This window comes from Hemitrygon akajei, chromosome 1 (genome assembly GCF_048418815.1).
Source record: "Hemitrygon akajei chromosome 1, sHemAka1.3, whole genome shotgun sequence".
Lineage (NCBI taxonomy): Eukaryota > Metazoa > Chordata > Chondrichthyes > Myliobatiformes > Dasyatidae > Hemitrygon > Hemitrygon akajei.
Window position 1 is genome coordinate 214,823,093 of NC_133124.1, and position 20,225 is coordinate 214,843,317.

General features: G+C 42.4%; 1 protein-coding gene across 2 annotated transcripts in view; it reads left to right on the plus strand.

Annotated features, from left to right (window-relative positions):
* The window catches only part of LOC140735460 (prosaposin-like), a 112,717-nt gene that overhangs the window by 6,062 nt on the left and 86,430 nt on the right, over positions 1–20,225 (plus strand). Inside the window, exon 1 of one of the 2 annotated variants that reach the window (XM_073060577.1) lies at positions 18,705–18,830. The exons of the other annotated variant lie outside the window; for it this stretch is intronic. The gene's annotated coding sequence lies outside the window, so the exon portion shown is untranslated. Of the gene's footprint in view, positions 1–18,704; positions 18,831–20,225 lie in introns of those variants that run through there. 2 annotated transcript variants of the gene reach the window in all.

The following is a 20,225-nucleotide window of genomic DNA, read 5'->3' on the forward strand; positions in this document are numbered from 1 at the left end:
TGAACAGTCCCTCTCCTTAGAATACCAGTAACATCATCATCTTCTCGAAAAGCAATGGCTAAGGGTTCTAAAGCCAAATCAAAGAGCAAAGGGCTCAGGGGACAAACTTGTCTAGTTCCACTTTGAAGTTTAAAAGGTTTGGAATACTGAAAATTAGTAAGGACCCTAGCAGAAGGAGATAGATACAGTAATTTAATCTATTGAATAAAATCGGGCCCAAAATTAAATTTTTCTAAAGTTTTAAGTAATTCCATTCAACCCAATCAAAAGCCTTCTCAGCGTCCAAAAAAATCACACATTCCGATATCTCCTTAGAAGGGGAATAAATAACGTTTAATAAACAATGAATATTAAAATGGGAATATTGATTTTTCTTCTTTCTTTATCAATCTTTTTATTGGTTAAATAAAAGAGTACATTTTGATTATTATAACTAATAATCAAAAATCTTATTTTAGGTTATATAGAGGTACCTGGCAGGGTTGCCCTCTTAGTCCGTTGTTATTTAACCTGGCTCTGGAACCTCTTGCTATTGCTCTTTGAGCCTCCAATAAGGTTTTAGGTATTAAGAGATCAATTTTAATAAATCCCATCTGATCATCAGAAATGATAGATGGTAAAATAGTTTAAATTCTACGGGCCAGAACTTTAGATAAGATTTTAGTATCAACGTTACATTAAAAAATTGGTCTGTATGAAGAGCATTGGGTTGGATTCTTATTCTTTTTAAGAGTGAGCAAAATAGAAGCTTCATAAAAAGATTGTGACAACCTACCCAACTTAAAGGAGTCCAAAAAAACTGCACATAAATGAGGTATAAGCAGTGAGGAAAAAGCCTTATAAAATTCTCCAGAAAATCCATCAAGACCCAGAGCCTTCCCTGAGTGCAAAGAATGTACAGGCTCGGCAATTTCCTCATACGAAATAGGTTGATCCAACTGTTTTTGGTTATCAACAGAAAGTGTAGGAACGGTTAATTGATCTAAAGAATTATTCATTACAGTATTATCTTTGGGAGAGTCAGAACTATAAAGTATAGAATAAAATTCTTTAAAAATATCATTTATTTCTAAATGGTCAGTTGTCCTATCACCAATTGGCTTTACAAATTTCTTTAATTTGCCGTTTAGCTATAAAGGTTTTTAATTGGTTAGCCAATAACTTACCTGTTGAGTTTCAATTGGATATGTTAAAAGAAGATCATATTTAGTTCGAATTTCAACACGCCTTTTATATAAAACAGGATCTGGAGCCAAGGCATATTTTTGGTCTAATTGTTTTAACTGATTAGCTAACAGTTCTCTCTTTATTAGCTTTTTTTCTTGACATTTGCAGTATAGGAAATAATTTGACCTCTAATAAAAGCCTTAAAGGCATCTCATCTAATAAGACTGGAAGTTTCTTCCAAAGTATTCTCTTAAAAAAAGAATAATTTGTCTCTCCAGAAATTTTAAGAAATCTTTATCAGATAACAAAGTTAAATTAAAATGCCAAGATCTGTTTATTTGAGGAAGACCAGGTAGATTTAAAGATAAAAGCACTGGAGCATGATCCGAAACAGCAATTTCTTTGTATTCACAGGATCGAACTAAAGCAATCATTTGACTATCAATAAGAAAGTAATCAATCCTGGAATAAGTATGATGGACATGAGAAAAAAATGAATACTCCCTACCTAGTGGATGTAAGAAATGCCATATAGCAACAATACCGTATTTCATTAAAAAAGATTGAATAAACAAAGCTGATTTATTCAGCGTTGCTGTTTCAAAGGATGACCTATCTAAAACTGGATCTAACCAACAATTAAAATCTTCTCCCATCACCAATGAGTAAAGGCTCAAGTCTGGCAGAAACGGAAAAAAAAACACTCAAAAAAACCTGGATCATATGTATTCGGAGCATACAGATTGGCAAATGCCATTAATTTATTATCTAATTTTCCTGACACTATGACAAAACACCCATTAGTATTAGGCACTACTTTATGTTGGACAAAGGGAACTAAATTATCCATAAAAATTGAAACTCCTCTAAACTTAGAGATGGAAAGAGAAGTTAAAATGTAGTCCTTTCCATCTACTGAAAAGACCTAAGTTGTCTCAATTACGTACATGTGTTTCTTGTAAAAAAAATAATTGGGGGCCTTAATTTTTTTAATATATAGGCAAAAATCTTATTCCGCTTCACAGGGTGATTTAGTCCTTTCATATTAAGACTGGGTAAGTTAATAGTATGACCCATTATTCTATTTAATAGAGAAATTAATGTAATAACCAGTAAAACGAACATTAAAACCAAAGAATAAGCCTTGAAATAGGGTAACCAAACAACAGATTTGGCTAACATCCCAAAACAGCTCCCAGAAAAAGACACCCCCCGCTCCCAAAGTCAGAAGGCCAGCCAAAAGAAGGCTGGCAGCTACAGCTAATGACATCACCCTCCCAAAACAACCTGCTGATTAGACTCCAAATTAATTCCAAGATCAACAGTATTCCAGGCTAGACTAAATAATGGCCATAAAAAAACTTAGCCCTCATAACAAGGACACAAATAGATTAACTATTACAGTTTCAAAACAATAGAATGAAAAATACCCCAAAATAAGCCATATTGATTTAAAAAAACCTTTAGAAAAGTGTATAAAGTAATAAAAAACTTATCAAAAGTCATAACATATAATCACACTTGGCATTAACTCATTAAAATCTTATTCTCTAAGTAAAACATTTAAATCACAAGGAAGTTTAGCTGTGAAGGTTCACCAAAAGTAAGAGAAGCAATTATTCTTATAGCAAGGTACTAAACAGTCAATCCATTGTCTTTAAAAAATCCTGAGTTTCTCCACTCGAGCGAAACCATTCTTTAGAACCATCTTGCAGTGTGATTCTAAGATGACTAGGATAATGAAGAGATGGCTTTAAACCTTTGTTTAAAAAGTTCCGACATAACCTCTTTGAATTTAGCAACGCTCATTCATGACCTCAGGTGAAAAACCCTCGAAAATCCTAATCTTTATTTTTAAATTTCTTATTGTAACCTATAGCATTTTTTTCTCTTGCTCTATACTGCTGCCACAGAACAATAGATTTCATTTCAAATGTCAGTGATAATAAACCTGATTCTGACTAAAGATGATCCTTTCATTAAGAGCCAAGATTTTGGATTTGGGATTAACCTGTTATCGATTTTTTTTCCAGCATGGTTATAATGGGCTGAATGGTATTATTCTGTGCCACAAATAATCTCTACACACTCTAGACAAATCACATCCTTCCAGACAGAACTATATGCCATGCTAACACAGTGGTCTTTCTGACGTATTATTTGGTCTAGCGTGACACACCCTGTTCTTGTATTTAATGTTTTAGCCAGTAAAGGTAAGTATATTATCTGCTGCCTTTGCCACCTTATCTATCTTTTCTCTTTCCCAAATCAAATACAGAGAAGCAATAATAAAATAAAAGCAGAATTATTCCTGCTGGGAAAAACACAGCAAGTTAGGCACAACATTGGAAAGCTTGGACTCACGAACCCATGACACCCAATTACACCCATGTGACCAATTAACCTACTAACCCATACGTCTTTGGAATGTGGGAGGAAACCCATGCATTCACAGGGAGAATGTGCCATCTCCTTACGGAGAGCGGCGAAATTGAACCTGGATTACTGGTGCTGTAATAGTGTTGCACTAACTGCTATACCACCATGCTTTCCCTATGTACTAACATTTTGGGTTTGCAGATCTATTATCAAAAATTCAAAGTACATATATGTCACCATATACAAACCTGAGGTTCATTTTCTTGCAAACTTACACAGTAGATCCAAGAAACACAGTAAAGTCAATGAAAGAATACACCCAACAGGACAGACAACAACCAAAGTGCAAAACACAACAAACTGTGCAAATAGAAAAAGAAAATGATAATATTAAATAAATAAGCAATAAATATCAAGTACATGAGATGAAGAGTCCATGAAAGTGAGTCCATAGGCTATGGGAATAGTTCGGTGATGGGACGAGTGAAGTTATCTCCTCTGGTTCAAGAGCCTGATGATTGAGGGGTAATAACTGTTCGTAAACCTGGTGGTGTGGGTCCCAAGGCTCCTGTACCTTTTTCCTGATGGCAGCAGTGAGAAGGGACCATGGCCTGGGTGGGTGGTTGGGTTTCTTGATGATGGACACTGTGCTCCTATGACAGTGCTCCATGTAGATGTGCTCAGTGGTGGAGAGGGTTTTATCTGTGATGGAGTGGTCTATATCCAAGAACCTTTCTAGGATTTTTCAGGAGGTCAGTGATGGTGCTACAGAGTCTCTGTTAGTGATGTTGTTTCCCATCCATGGTTCACTATTGTTATTGATTGTCTGTGAGAGAGTGCTGATTCATCAGCTGGTTTTGGTAGATGTTCATCAGCAGATTTCCTATCTGCGTTTAACCTGTCTGTGAATGTTTCTTAATCTATTGAGTGCGTCTGAGATTTTGTGGTTTTGTACTTGAAATGTTGCATCTCATCAGATTCCATCAGTATTTAAAGAGTAGCTATGCTTGACATAGGTATATCAAACCTCACTGTTTATTTCTTTCCTTAGATGCTGCCTGATTTGTTGAGTTCCTCCAGCATGCTGTGTGTATTATCCTCTTTAAGTTCACTGCCAGTCTTAAAAGGACTGGTCTTCCAATGAAACAGGGTACACTCTGGGTCACGAATGAGTAGCATCGAACAGTTGACTGACCAGAGCTCCAACTGTGTTTTAGTGTAGCAGGTGATAAACTGACTTGCTAGGATATTTCAGAGTGCCACCAACTTGAAAAATTCTGCAGATGCTGGGGATCCAAAGAAACACACACAAAGTGCTGGAGGAACTCAGCAGGCCAAGCAATGTCTATGGAAAGGAGTACAGTTGATGTTTCAGGATGAGACCCTTCTTCAGAACTGGAAAGGAAGGGGTGAAGTCGGAATAAGAAGGTGAGGGGAGGGGAGGAAGAAGTACAAGGTGGCAGATAATAGATGAAACTGGGAGAGGGAGTGAAATAAAGAGCTGATTGGTTTGTTAAAGGGCTGGAGAAGGGGCAATCTGAGAGGAGTGGACAGAGGACCGTGGAAGAAAGGGAAGGGGGAGGAGATGAGCAGGTGAGGAGATAAGGTGAGAGAGGGAAACGGAAATGGAAAATGAAGGGGGGTGGTTGGAGCAATTACCAGAAGTTCAGGAAATCTGATTGATCTCTGTTGCAGTTTTAACCCTCAATGTCAAGTTCCATCAATCTATTGAAATTAGTCTTTCTCCAATTAATGACTTTTACTTTGCATTGCTCCTTTTCTATAGATAACTCTAATCTCATGATATTTTCTTCACTGTCTCCTAGGTGTTCCACAACTAAAAGCAGCAGATTTGGGCAAGGCCGAACATGTTCAGCTGCGCAGGCATGGTAAGTGTCAGCATCAGATGCCTAACTCAGCTGCAAATAAAAGGAAGGTAGGCTTAAGCAGAGCGGCCATTGTTTGAGTGTGCCAGTGACAGAGTGGGAAGGCTTTGGTGTGAACAGGCAGAGTTACAGTTAAGGAGAGGTAAGCCTTTTTAGGTCAGAGTAGTCAGGAAGGAATGCTCCTCCTGTCAGATGTGGAAATTTTGGATACCTGACTGTTTCCCTGATGACTACATCTGCAGGAAATGTACCCAACTTCAGCACCTGGCTGACTGGGTCAAAAAGTTGGAGCTGAGATTGGATGTGCTCCGGATCATTCATGAGGCTGAAGACATTAATACGTATATGAGACTTTTGAATAGGTGGTGAGACACAGAGTCAGGCTTTGGACTGTAGATGGGTGACCACCAAAGTGCAGGATTCCCCTGTGGCCATTCCCCTCAGCAACAAGTACACCTCTTTGAATACTGCTGGGGGTGGAGGGGGGCAGTAACCCATCAGATCATGGCAGCAACAACCAGCCCTGGTGGTAAAGTCGCTGTCTCTGAGGCTCAACGGGGAGGGTAAAGTCGGGCAGTGCGGTAGTTATAGGGGACTTGATAGTTAACAGGATAGAAAGTAGATTCTGTGGCCACAAAAGAGATTCTGTTGCCTCCTGGGTGCTAGGATGTAACAGAGTGGCTGCAGGATATTTTTAAGGGGAAGGGTGAACAGCCAGGGATCATGGTGCATATTGGCACCAATGACATGGGCAAAAAGGGGGAAGAGGTCCTACGCATTGAATATATAAAGTTAAGAATGAGGCCGAAGAGAAGGACCTCCAATGTAGTAATCTTCAGATTACTCCCAGTACCACGGGCTAGTGCAAGTAGGACTGGGGTGAAAGCAGAGATGAATAAGTGGCTGAGGAGATGGTGCAGGGACAGGATTTCAAGTTCTTGGAACCTTTTCTGGGAAAGCAATGACCTGTACAAGAGGGACAAGTTGCACCTGAAATGTAGGGGAATCAATATCCTAGCCGGGAGGGTTGCAAGTTCAATTCATGAGAGTTGAAACTAGTTTTACAGAAAACTGAGAACTGGAGCATCAGGTTGGTAAGGGAAGGATCGAACCAGAGGTAGACATCAGGGATAGTATTGAAAGGCAAAATCAAAACAATGGATATGATTGGTTGGATAGTTTGGAGTATTATATTTTAATGCTTGGAGTATTATAGTAGGGAAGGGTGATGACCCTAGAGCATGGATCAGTGCGAGGAACTATGATGTTGTGGCCATTACTGAAATTTGGTTGAGAGGGGCAGGAATGGGTGATTAATGTACCAGGTTTGCAAAGTTTTAGAAAAATAGAGCAGGAGGTAAAAGAGGGGGTGGAGATGCGCTATTAATCAGGGACAATGTCATAGTTGCATTCAGGGGAGACATAATGGAGGGGTCAGATACTGAGTCCGTTTGGATTGAACTCAGAAACAGGAAAGTGCAATCACACTGATAGGATTGTACAACAGATCCCCTGATAGCCTCTGGGACATTGAGGAACAGATATGTAATCAGATTAAGGATATGTGTAAACAAATAATGGGGTTGTTGTCATGGAGATTTCAACTTCCCTAATATAAGCTGGGACCTTCTTAATGCAAGGGGTCTAGATGGGGCAAAATTTGTTAAGTGTATCCAGGAAGGTTCTTAAATCAATATGTGGGTAACCAACGAGAGGACCTAGCATTGGGTAATGAGTGTGCCCAGGTTACTGACCTTTCAGTTAGGGAACAGTGACCACAACTCCTTAACTTTAGATAAAGATAGGTATGGTCCTTATGGGAGAGTTTTAAATTGGAATTGGGCAAATTATGAGGGCATTAGGCAGGAACTAAGAAGAGTTAATTGGGACCACCTTTTCTTGGCAAGACCACAGAGAGCTGATGAATTTAGTCCAGAAGAAAAAGGGAAAGTATGTAAAGATTCAGAAATTAGAATCAAACGGAGTAGATGACGAGTATTCAGAAGCCAGAATAGAACTAAGGAAGAGAATTAGGAAAGCCAGTAGAGGCCATGAAAAGATCAAGGCAAATCCCAAGACATTCTATACATATATCAAGAGCAAGAGGATAACATAGAGCCAAAGAGAGGGCATGTAATCGAGCAAAAATTAGTGGGAAGTTAGAGGATTAGGAAGCCTTTATAAACCAACAGAAGGCAACTAAAAAAATCATTAAGAAGGAAAAGATAGAACACAAAAGTAAACTAGCCATTAATATTAAAGAGGATACCAAAAGTTTCTTCAGATACATGAAGTGTAAAATAGAGGCGAGAGTGGATATCAGTCCATTAGAAAACGATGCTGGAGAGGTAGTGATGGGGGACAAAGAAATGGCAGGTGAACGGAATAAATATTTTGAATTAATCTTCATTGTGGAAGACACTAGCAGTATGGTGGAAGCTCCAGAGTATCAGAAGTCATGAAATGTATGAAATTACCATTACAGAGAGAAGGCTCTTGGGGAAAATGAAAGGTCTGAAGGTAGATGAGGTCACCTGGACCAGATGGTATGCACGCCATGGTTCTGAAAGAGATGGCTGAAGAGATTGTGGAGGCGTTAGTAACAATCTTTCAAGAATTATTTGATTCTAGAATGGTTCTGGAAGACTGGAAAATTACAAATGTCATTCCACTTTTTAAGAAGGGAGGGGGACAGAAGAAAGGTAACTACAGGCCTGTTAACCTGACATCGGTGGTTGGGAAGATGTTGGAGTTGATTGTTCAGGATGTGGTTTCAGGGTACTTTGAGGCACATGATAAAATAGGCCAAAGTCAGCATGGTTTCCTCAAGGGAAAATCTTGCCTGACAAACCTGTTGGAGTTCTTTGAAGAAATAACAAGCAGGTTAGACAAAGGAGAATCGATTGCTGTTGTGTCCTTGGATTTTCAGAAGCCCTTTGACAAGGTGCCACACATGAGGCTGCTTAACAAGTTAAGAACCCATGGTATTACAGGAGAAATTCCAGCATGGAATCCAGCAGTGTATTTTGTGGATAAAGCAGTGGTTGTTTGGCAGGATGCAAAGAGTGGGAATAAGGGGAACCTTTTCTGGTTGGCTGCCAGTGACTAGTGGTGTTCCACAGGAGTCTGTGTTGGGACCACCTATTTTTATGTTATATGTCAATGATTTAGATGATGGAATTCGTGGCTTTGTTTCAAAGTACATTTATTTTCAAAGAATGTGTAAATTATACAACCTTGAGATTTGATTGCTTACAGGTAGCCACAAAGCAAGAAACCTGAAAGAATTTGTTACAAGAATCACCCCTTGTAGGCACAAGAGAGAATCTGTATTTACCCACAAGTACCTTTATTGTCTCAACGGAAGAACATGTGAACTTAGACAACCAATACCTGTGTGCAAACCAGCTAAGTTTTCCTGACCTTCCATGAACAGTCAAAGAACAGAAAATAGAATACCAGTTAAAAAGGAGTTTCTGCTGCTGGCCACATGTTCCTCATCGTCCTTTTACAAATCTCCAGGTGTCCACAGAGCACCTCGCATCCCTGATAGTTGTTCTCCTACAGAGTTAAAGCCACTAGCACTGCTTTTATATTCCTTTCTTACCAATTCAAAGATTGCATTCCAGTGTCATTGGCTGTAGGTCATGTGTCTGACCTGTAACACAGCTAGTGGCTCTGCCGCAAGCCAGCATCCATCCATTGCCCCCTTCGCAGCAAGTGACAATCGGTAATTTATTTCTCTTGTCACAAGGGGGCGTTGGGAATGGACCCAAATGCAAATCACAGACACTGTAGTTGTCTGAACAAGACTATGTTTATTAACAATACTAGGGAAGCCAAGGAGCGAGGTAAAAATATCAACCTGGACATGAGTGTAAAATAACAAACTGGAAAACCTGGACTAGGACTTGAGACTTGAACTTGACTGAGAACTCGGGTCTTGGCCGGGACTAGGTACCTGCATCTTGACTTGGCTCTTGACCTGGAACTCGGACTCAAGCTCAGACTCAGACTTGACTAGACTTGGACTCTTTTTAGACACAGGACACAGAGCCAGGACTCTTCTTGGACACAGGACACAGAGCCAGGACTCTTTTTGGACACAGGACATAGAGCCGGGACTCTTCTTGGTATGAGTTTCTGATGCTGAGCTTCCAGATGTGGGTTTCAGATGCCAAGCTTCCGGGTGCGGGTTTCTTGACAGGGACGGTCCACAAAAGGAATAGCTGGACCCCTGAGCTATTTATGTTGCAAGCTCGAAATGAGGATCATCTGCCTCAATTAAAGAACCCAATGGAACAAGGAAAAACAGAAACAACCGGAATACAGAATCCACAGACCGGAACATGACAGTACCGCCCCCCCCCCCCCCCCCATGGGAGCCTCCTGGCGATCCAACCAGCTTGCCCGGATTATCGATGATCCAGGTGGGTTGGAGGGGGGTGGTTTCAACAAGAGGGACCCCTGGCTGACCAGAGTTTAACGACAGTGTCTGTGTTGCTGGGTCCATGTTTGGCTGGACCGTTCTGTCACAAGGGGGCGTTAGGAACAAAACCAAATGCAAGACGCAGACACTGCAGTAGTCTGAGCAAGACTATGTTTATTAAGAATACTAGAGAAGCCATGGAGCGAGGACAAAATATCAACCTGGACGCGAACATAAAATAACAAACCAGAAAACCTGGACTAGGACTTGACTGAGAACTTAGGTCTTGGCGGGGACGCTCTTTGACTAGAACTCGTGCTTGGCTCAACCAGGAACTCGGGCTCAAGCTCAGAAGTGTTTCGAGAGGCTCGTCATGAGGCATATCAAGACCCTGCTGCCCCCCTCACTGGACCCCCTGCAGTTTGTGTACCGTCCCAACCGCTCAACAGATGACACCATTGTCACCACCCTCCACCTGGCCCTAACCCACCTGGACAAAAAAGACACATGCATTCAAATGCTGTTCATAGACTTCAGTTCAGCATTCAACACAATCATCCCTCAGAAACTGATTGGAAAGCTGAGCCTACTGGGCCTGAACACCTTCCTCTGCAACTGGATCCTGGACTTCCTGACTGGGAGACCTCAGTCAGTTAGGATCGGGAGCAGCATCTCCAACACCATCAGTTTCAGCATGGGGGCCCCAAAGGGCTGTGCACTCAGTCCACTGCTGTTCACTCTGCTGACCCACGACTGTGCTGCAACACACAGCTCGAACCACATCATCAAGTTCATCGATGACACGACCGTGGTGGGTCTCATCAGCAAAAACGACAAGTCAGCTTACAGAGAGGAGGTGCAGCGGCTAACGGACTGGTGCAGAGCCAACAACCTGTCGCTTAATGTGAACAAAACAAAAGAGATAGTTGTTGACTACAGGAGTGCATGCAGCGACCACTCCCCACTGCACATCGACAGCTCCTCGGTAGAGATCGTTAAGAGCACCAAATTTCTTGGTGTTCACCTGGCGGAGAATCTCACCTGGTCCCTCAACACCAGCTCCATAGCAAAGAAAGCCCAACAGCGTCTCTACTTTCTGCGAAGGCTGAGGAAAGTGCATCTCCCACCAACCCCCCCGCCCCCCCCATTCTCATCACATTCTACTGGGGTTGTATTGAGAGCATCCTGAGCAGCTGCATCACTGCCTGGTTCGGAAATTGCACCATCTCGGATCAAGACCCTGCAGTAGATAGTGAGGTCAGCTGAGAAGATCATCGGGGTCCCTCTTCCTGCCATCATGGACATCTACACTACACTTTGCATCCACAAAGGAAACAGCATTATGAAGGACCCCGTGCACCCCTCATACAATCTCTTTTCCCTCCTGCCATCTGGGAAAAGGCTCCAAAGTATTTGGGCTCTCACGACCAGACTATGTAACAGTTTCTTCCCCTAAGCTATCAGACTCCTCAATACCCAGAGCCTGGACTGACACCTTACCCTATTGTCCTGTTTATTATTTATTGTAATGCCTGCACTGTTTTTGTGCACTTTATGCAGTCCAGTGTAGGTCTGTAGTCTAGTGTAGCTTTCTCTGTGTTGTTTTTTTTTACGTAGTTCAGTCTAGTTTTTGTACTGTGTCATGTAACACCATGATCCTGAAAAACGTCTCATTTTTACTATGTACTATACCAGCAGTTATGGTCGAAATGACAATAAAAGTGACGACTTGAGATTCAGACTTGACTAGACTTGGACTTTTCTTGGACACAGAGCCGAGACTCTTCTTGGACACAGGACACAGAGCCAGGTCTCTTCTTGGACACAGGACACAGAGCTGGGACCTTTCCTGGACACAGGACACAGAGTCAGGACTCTTGGACACAGGACACAGAGCTGGGACCTTTCCTGGACACAGGACACAGAGTCAGGACTCTTCTTGGACACAGGACACAGAGCTGGGACCTTTCCTGGACACAGGACACAGAGCTGGGACCCTTCTTGGTATGAGTTTCTGATGCCGAGCTTCCTGATGTGGGTTTCGGATGCTGAGTTTCCTGGTGCAGGTTTCTGACAGGGATGGTCCAGCAAAGGAATAGCTGGACCCCTGAGCTATTTATGCTGCAAGCCTGAAATGAGGATCAGCTGCCTCAATTAAGGCACCCAATGGAACAAGGGAAAACAGAAACAACCAGAATATGGAATCCACGGACCAGACCGTGAACCGGAATGTGGACTTTACGGACCATGACAGCTGCTTGTTCTCAATCAGCAACATGTGTGAATCACGCAGAACAGATACAGACTCCAACAGTCAAAAACCTGCATGTTACATCCAACCAAAGGACATCTCACAAATAACTTCTTATCTGGAAATGACCTCTAGTCCAGCAGATTACCTGAGGCATCATTATATTGACTTTAAAACACTGATCAAGCCAAGTGACTAACTCACAAAATGGAGAATCTCTTCATAAAATGGTAGCCTCCATCTCCTCCCTCCTGGCAAGAACAAAGGTAATTGGTCTGTCTGCTTCCACTGCCCTTAATTCATTTTAACTCACTGCTTTGCTGACTGTAGTTCTTTCTGGCCAACAAACCCAATCAAAAGATAATAATAAAGACCAATACCCAATGCGCAAGAGAAAGAGGGAGAGAACACAAATCATGCAAACAATAGAAGCGAGCATCAACATTCTGAATTGGGTTGAGTCTTCAGATCCAAACCCCAGAGTAGGCCCAAAGCCTCAGTATATTATCAGGCACAGAGCACAGCAGCCTGGGCAATCTTCATAGCCTCAGCACCATGGAGAGAGGAGTGAACATCACAGACAGTGAGTGAAATTGGCTCTCAACTCTGATCCCAAGATGCCTGGCCAGCGTGCAAACTGTCCAGACAGCTTAATGTACCTGGCATTAGGACCTGGAAACCACTACTGCGAAGGGCTCCAGGCCAAGACCATGCCGTCCAACGGCTTGCTCCGGGCTCAGATTTTGCCACTCTCAAACTCTTAAAATCGGCTCGGCAGCCAGACTATCCAACCTCGCACCCAGGCCAGTTGTACAGGCATCAGAACTCCTCCGCCTGACTTCTCCTTTCTGAATGGCGGCTCACTCCATTTGTGTCAATTCTGCAACACACCAGCACAGCTCATCCCCGAACTTGTTTCGCTCTCACTCGCCACTTCATTGCTAGTGGTGATAATTTACACCAATTTACTACAGAAAAGGTGCTGTTAGTAATGTTTTTAGTCAGATTTCTTGCCTTTTGAACTACCAGTGGAATGTCGCATACGCTCAGTAGTGCCGTCTTAACCGGAAAGTTTGCAAACAATATGAAGAGAGGTGAAGGGGCAAATAGTTTTGAGGAAGTAGAGAAGCTGCAGAAGGACTGAGACAGATTAGGAGAATGGGCAAGGAAGTGGCAGATGGAATACAGTGTTGGGAAGTGTATGGTCGTGCACTTTAGTAGAAGAAGTAAAAGGGTAGACTATTTTCTAAATGGAGAAAATATTCAAAAATCTGAGACACAAAGGGACTTGGAACTCCTTGTACTGGATTCCCTAAAGGAAAATTTGCAGGTTGAGTCTGTGGTGAGAAAGGCAAATGTGTTGTTAGCATTCATTTTAAGAGGATTAGAATATGAAAGCAAGGAGGTAATGATGAAGCTTTATAAAGCACTGGTGAGGACTCACTTCGAGTATTGTCAGCAGTTTGGGCCCCTTATCATAGAAAGGATGTGCTGAAACTGGAGAGGGTTCAAAGGAGGTTCACAAAATGATTCCAGGATTGAACGGCGTATCATACGAAGAGCATTTGATGGCTCTGGGCCTGTATTCACTGGAATTCAGAAGAATGAGGGGTGACCTAAGAAGGCGGAACGGTGTGGTGATGACGCTAAATGGCGACTCCTTTGCTTGCATCTTCATAAACAGTTCCATTTCCATCTTTAATATCTTCATTTTTCCCTTTCAGGGTTCTTTTGAAGACCCTGACCTGGAGTTACACGCTGACTACAGTTCTTTGCGGGAATGGGATCTGCTCTCAGGGTTTCATAACCAGCCGTTGTTGTTCGGCACACTGAGGGTTTGGCCTAAGAGTCTGGCTCAAATTTGGAAGCCTAGGATCTCGGGGCTCTGGAGATGGGTGGATTGAGGGTCAGTGTCATGACAGGACACCCATGTGTCGTTGGGGGTTTCGGAATATCTGCGGTTGAGTGCCTAGTTTTTAGGGTACAGAGCTCAAAAAAAAGCGACGTGGTGGACATAAACCATTGTAAACCAGTGAGTTGTTATGTCTCCCTGCTCACTGAGAAAATAGAGACATCTCTTTCTCCTTTATTAGGGAGAGAGAGAACCTGTGGTATGTCGAGTACGAGGTGAAAGACAAAGCCTTTGGGATAACTGCAAGTCTGTGCCTTTGCTGTTGCTTTGTTCACGCTTGAGTGCTCAGTGGCAGGTGCCATGCTTTTTCTTGCCGATGGGGGGTTGTTTGCTGCCGCTTGCACACGGGAGAGGGGAGTTGGGGGTTACTTTGGGGTTCTAACATTTGACTGTCATTCATTCTTTAGGACACTCCTCTGTTTTCATGGATGGTTTGCGAAGAAAAAGCAGTTCAGGATGTATATTGTATACATTCCTCTGACATTAAATGTACCTTTGAAACCATTGAAACTCATCGAAACCTATCTACCTATTGATAGAATTGGTGTGGAGAGGATGTTTCCTACAGTGGGACAGTCTAGGACCAGAGGACACAGCCTCAGAATAGAGGGGTGTCCTGTTAGATTAGAGATGAGAAATTACTTCAGCCAGAGAATGGTCAGTCTGTGGAATTCATTGCTACAGGCAGCTGTGGAGGCCAAGACTTTATGTATATTTAAGGCAAATGTTGATAGATTCTAGATTGGTCAGGGCAGGAAGGGATATGGGGAGAAGGCAGGAGATTGGGGCTGAGAGGAAGAATGGATCTGCTATGATGGAGTGGTAGAGCAGACTCGATGAGTCAAATGGCCTAATTCTGCTTCTATATCTTATGATGTCATAACTAGGGAGAGGGCAGGACCACTCAGGATAAAGAGGGGAACATTTGTTTGGATCCTGAGAATGTGAGCAAAGTAATCAGTGAGTACTTTGCTTCAGTATTTACCAAGGAAAAGGGTATGGAGGACCAGTGCTGAGTGCATAAATATGTTAGGGCATTTAGAGCTCAAGGAGGAGGAAGTGTTGGGCCTCCTAATGAGTATAAAGTTGGATAAGTCCCAAGGGCCCAATAGGATTTACCCCAATTTATTGAAGGAGGCAGGAGACGAGATTGCTGGCGCCTCATGTCCTCTGTAGCGCAGGTGAGGTCCTACAGGACTGACGAGTGGCTAAGACTGTACCCCTATATAAGAAGGGAAAATCCTGTGAACTATAGACCAGTGAGTCTCACGTCAGTTGCAGAACATTTGCTTAAGAATATTCTTAGAGATAGAATATATGAGCATTTGGAAACCCATGGCCTAATTATGGAGAGTCAGCATGCCTTTGTGAGGGGCAGGTCATGTCTTACTAACTTCATTGAGTTTTTTCTTAAGGTGAAAAGAGAGATTGATGAAGGTAGGGCAATGGACATTGTCTACATTACTTAGTAAGGCATTTGACAAAGTGCCTCATGGGTGACTAATCCAGAAGATGAAGATGCAGTGAATTAGCTCTTTAGATTCAGAACTAGTTTGCATGTAGAAGGTGGGAGAAGTTGAAGGGACTTATTTGAGCTGGAGGTCTGTAATTAGTGGAGTTCTACATGGATTCTACTAATGTAGATGGATGGGTTAGTAAGTAAGCAGATAATACCAAGATTGGTGGAGTTGTGGATTGTGTAGAATACAGGCATAGAATAGAGCATGACAGATCAGTTGCAGATATGGGCAGAGAAATGGCAGATAGAGCTAACCCGGATAAATGTGAGGTGATCCACCTTGGTAGGGCAAATGGAAGGAGACAGTACACGGTTATGGTCAAGATTCTTAACAAAGTTACTGATCAGAGAGATCCTTAGTTCCAAGTTCAACGCTCCTTAAGGTCGATAAGGTGGTTAAGAAGGCTGATGGAATTATTTTATTAGTCGAGGCATTTTATTAGTGCTTAGGCCACATCGGGAGTATTGCAGACAGTTCTGGTTGCAGCACTATAGGAAGGACATTGAGGTTTTGGAGGGGGTACAGAAGAGGTTTACCAGGATGCTGTCTGGTTTAAAGGGCATGTGCTATTATGAGAGGCTGGATAAATTTGTGTCATTTTCTCTGGAGCTCAGGCTTAATTAAGGATGATCTCATAGAGGTTTATAAGATTATGAGAGGCAAAGATAGTGTAGACCGGGAATATCTATTTCCCAGGGCTGAAATGTCTAATACCAGATGGCATTGAATGTGAGAGGGCATAGGTTCAAAGAAGATGTGAGGGGTAAGTTTTTTACTCACAGAGTGGTGGATGCCTGGAATGCGCTGCCTGGTGTGGTGGTAGAGACAAATATATTACAGGCTTTTAAAAGACATTTGGATGCGCATATGAACGTAAGGAAGATGGAGGGACATGAACATTGTGTAGGTAAGAGGAATTAGTGTTTGGGTATTTCTGAATTGCTTTTTAGTTGGTTCAGCACAATGCTGTGGGCCGAATGGCCTGCTCCTATGCTGTGCAGTTCTATATAAAACTTACTTCCCCGTATTCTTCGATCCAGCAATTCCTCCTGCCTCACCGAACTGGAAATGTATTGCTCCAGAAAATTATCCTGAACACTCTCCTCCCCTCTCTGTGCTTAGTGATATTAATCTTCTAGTTTATAACACAGGCTTTTATTTCTCCAAAGCAACCACTATATAGTTTTCACAAATATCTGTAATCTCTCTGTATGCTGTTCCTTCTGTCCTACTCATCCATCCATAGAAATACATAGCATAAGTAGGCCTTTCGGCCCATTGAGCTTGTGCTATCCATCAACCAATCATATCAACTAATTCTACTCTTGTTTTTTATTCTCACCACTCCATCATCAATTCCCTCAGATTTCTACCATTCAGCTACACGTTAGGGTTAATATAACTTAACAACCTGCACACCTTGGGATGTAGGAGGAAGCCGGTGGGTGATGGGGGACCAGAGACCTTGGTGCCTCACCTACTCTTGGGGTCCTTGCAGGTAGAGTGACAAAAGCCCAGTAGCCCATTCCTAGAATGAGAGGCTTGTTGTGAAGATAGGGAGGAAGTTGGGCCTCCGGAGCTTAGAAATACAGATCGAAGGGTCTTTGGAAAGATAATGCTGGGAAGAGTTCAATCAATGGTGGAGTCTCTACCACAAAACCAAAATGAAGAGTTTCTTCCCTCCTTCCTCTAAAGTTGTGAATCTTGAGTTTTCTCTATGCCAGTGAGCTTCAAAGACAGAGTCATTCAGAACTCAGCTGCTTTCTTAGATTACAGGGCATTAAGATATAGCAAGAAAGTCAAGGAGAGTCTGAGATTGTCAGTTGACATCTTACTGTTCAATCTCACAGGTCTGCCTCTCCATCTCCTCTTGTCTTCTGATCAATATTACCTCAAAATATCCTGCAGCCACTGCACTCGAGGAGCTGAAATATGATCTCACCACTTCTCATGAGGAAGTGGCTTGAATCTACTGAACAAGTAGTTCATTGCCATGGTAAAGCAGAACTGGAAGTTCACCGTGTGTTTCTTAATACAAGTATAGAACTATAAGGAGAAATATACAATTTCCATCAGACCAGATTGACTTGCTTCTGCACCTTCTGTACTTACACAATTAAAGGCTTGATATGCTGTAACAGGTAGCTAGCCTCCTGACTCGCTAAAATATGTCTGCACAGCCCAAGTCAGGAGTTTGATGGAATTCTTGCCTCTTTAATCCCAACAATATTCAGCCTATTTGTAGGTTGCTGGGATTGTGCGTCAACAAGGAGTGAAGCTAAAGATCAGCAGATTCAGATCCTGAGGGATATGGGTGGGTGGCTAAATTGTTGAGATGGAAATCATGAAAGTATTGAATGTTGAGGTAAACATGGACCCAATATTTCCTCCTTCAGTTATAGTCTTATAGTATAAAAGGAACTAAAAATGGATCTAATTGTTGGATATTCCTGGGAAGAAAGTAGGGAAAAAAGGAACGATGGTGGAACTTCTGAATGAGAAGTGATAGGTATTATGACTTAATGGCTTCATTCAGTTCCACAATATTGGGGCAGCACAGTAGCATAGCAGTTATCATAATGCTTTACAGTGCCAGCTGTAAGATCAAGATTTGCTATCTGTAAGGAGTTTTGTGCATTCTCTCCACTGCACCACAGGGGTTTCCTTCAGTTTCCATTTCAAGCTAAGATTAGTAAATTATGAGAATGCTATGTTGGCACTGGAGATATGGCGACACTTGCAGCCTGCCTCCAGTCCAGTCTCAACACAAACAATGCATTTCACTGTATTTCCATTAAAGTGTGACGTTCACACCATCAGGCTGGAGGCTATCCAAACAGATTGGGGTGTCGCTCCTGCGTCATAGGAGGAGACCCTGGCCTGATACATTGGAATGGGAAGTCAAATTGAACAAACTCAATGAGTGAGCCTCCACAACTCCAAACTCAAGAATTCCAAAAGTTCACCACACAGTAGTTTTTTTTTCCCTAACTTTCTAAATCCCCACAGTAGGATCACCAGTGCAAGTGAAATTTTTATAGTTGGATTTCTCCATTATTGCAGTTATACATTATAAAGATAGATGTTGCACTGATAAAATCTGTAGCCTATCTAATACAAATCTCTCCACAATCCAGAACTTTTGTATGAACAGCGGGATATCATATCCTGTGATGCATGTGACAGCATTGCGCAACATCTCAGACAGGCTCAGAAGAGTGGTTCAGAAGCGAAGACACTGCTGGAGAAAGGTTGCAACTCCTTGACTGGAACCCAACGTTCTCTGGTGAGTTCATGGGGATGTGAAAGTGTACGTTTGGGCTCCAACAGCAATGATGCCAGAAATTCATCTTCACTCAGAATTTCACTAAAATAATTTGTTTTTAAAGGTGTCCAGCAAACGTTCAAACACCTCCAGATTCTGCCCTTCCAGGGTGACTGGTGGAGATGCTGGGTTTGGTAGATGCATGTGTGACACTCATGTTAAGAGTGAGTCAGCACATTGAAATGTCTGGTTACATTTTCCCAAAATGTATTTGTTCAGCAAGAAGTCATGGATGGAAGATCCATCCCAGCTTCTCCAAGGCTCTCACAAGCCAGTCTTCTGATGCTTTAGATATCAAGATACAACTGATAACTCGGAATATAGAAAAGACTTTCAAATTAGACAACGTCCCAGCGGTAGAACTGAAAGTCTGCTAACTTGAATAGACGCATCTCTAGCCCCATTTCCATATTCAACTACTAAACTACTAATATGCACAATTGCCTAGGAAGTCCTTTTAATAAAAAGGCAAGAAAATCCAATCTAATCACTGCCTAGTAGGTTCTCTCTGAGTCCTCCACAGAGTCTCAGAAGGAGAATTCAACAGCATTTTTCAGCAAACTGGACTCACCAACATTCAGATTGGGTTTCACAAGGACTTCACAAGCCAATACTGAGCTTGTCCAGAGAGCTGAATTCAAAACAATCTTCCATTGTAATGCCACAAGACATCGCAAAATGAGGCCATGCAGTCTGTTGGGTCTACTTTGACATTTTCCTGGCGTGACTGTGGCTGGCAGGATGATCTCTCCTGGGTTGTGAATTGATGTAGTGGGGATTGGAAAAGCCAGCAAAGGCATATCAGTAAATCCCAAACCTTCACTGCAGTCTCCATACAGGAGCCTGCTGGTCAGAAGGATACTTGCTGCAGGATGGACAATGTTTAAATACATGTGGAACTGCCAAAGCTAATGAAGCAGTCTGTGCAGGAGATCTCCACGCTCCATAAAATGCAATTCAGTTACGCACCCTGGCTACTCTGACAGTGCCACCCAAACCTGCATCTCCACTGACCTAGGAGGCCAAGGTGCCTGAGGACGTCTGGCTTGGAAATACTGCCAGTCCTTCATTGTTAGTGTCTTTGAACACCCTGCCCAACTACATTGTGGGAGTACTGTCCTAAAATAAAACCAGCCATGATCAAATAGACTTGATTGGCTGAATGACCTAATTCTGTTCTGGTCTTACGGTCTTGCCAGAGGAATGTTAGCACTTAAAAGAAGGGACAAGTGTTAACCTTGCATCCACTCCCTGATTACAGAAAATATTTGTGCAACAGAGTGAAAAGACTGTTAAAATTGAGAAGAAATCAAAAGTAGGTAGGAAGTCTCAAAGTGAAGTCTGGGCCCAGAGTGA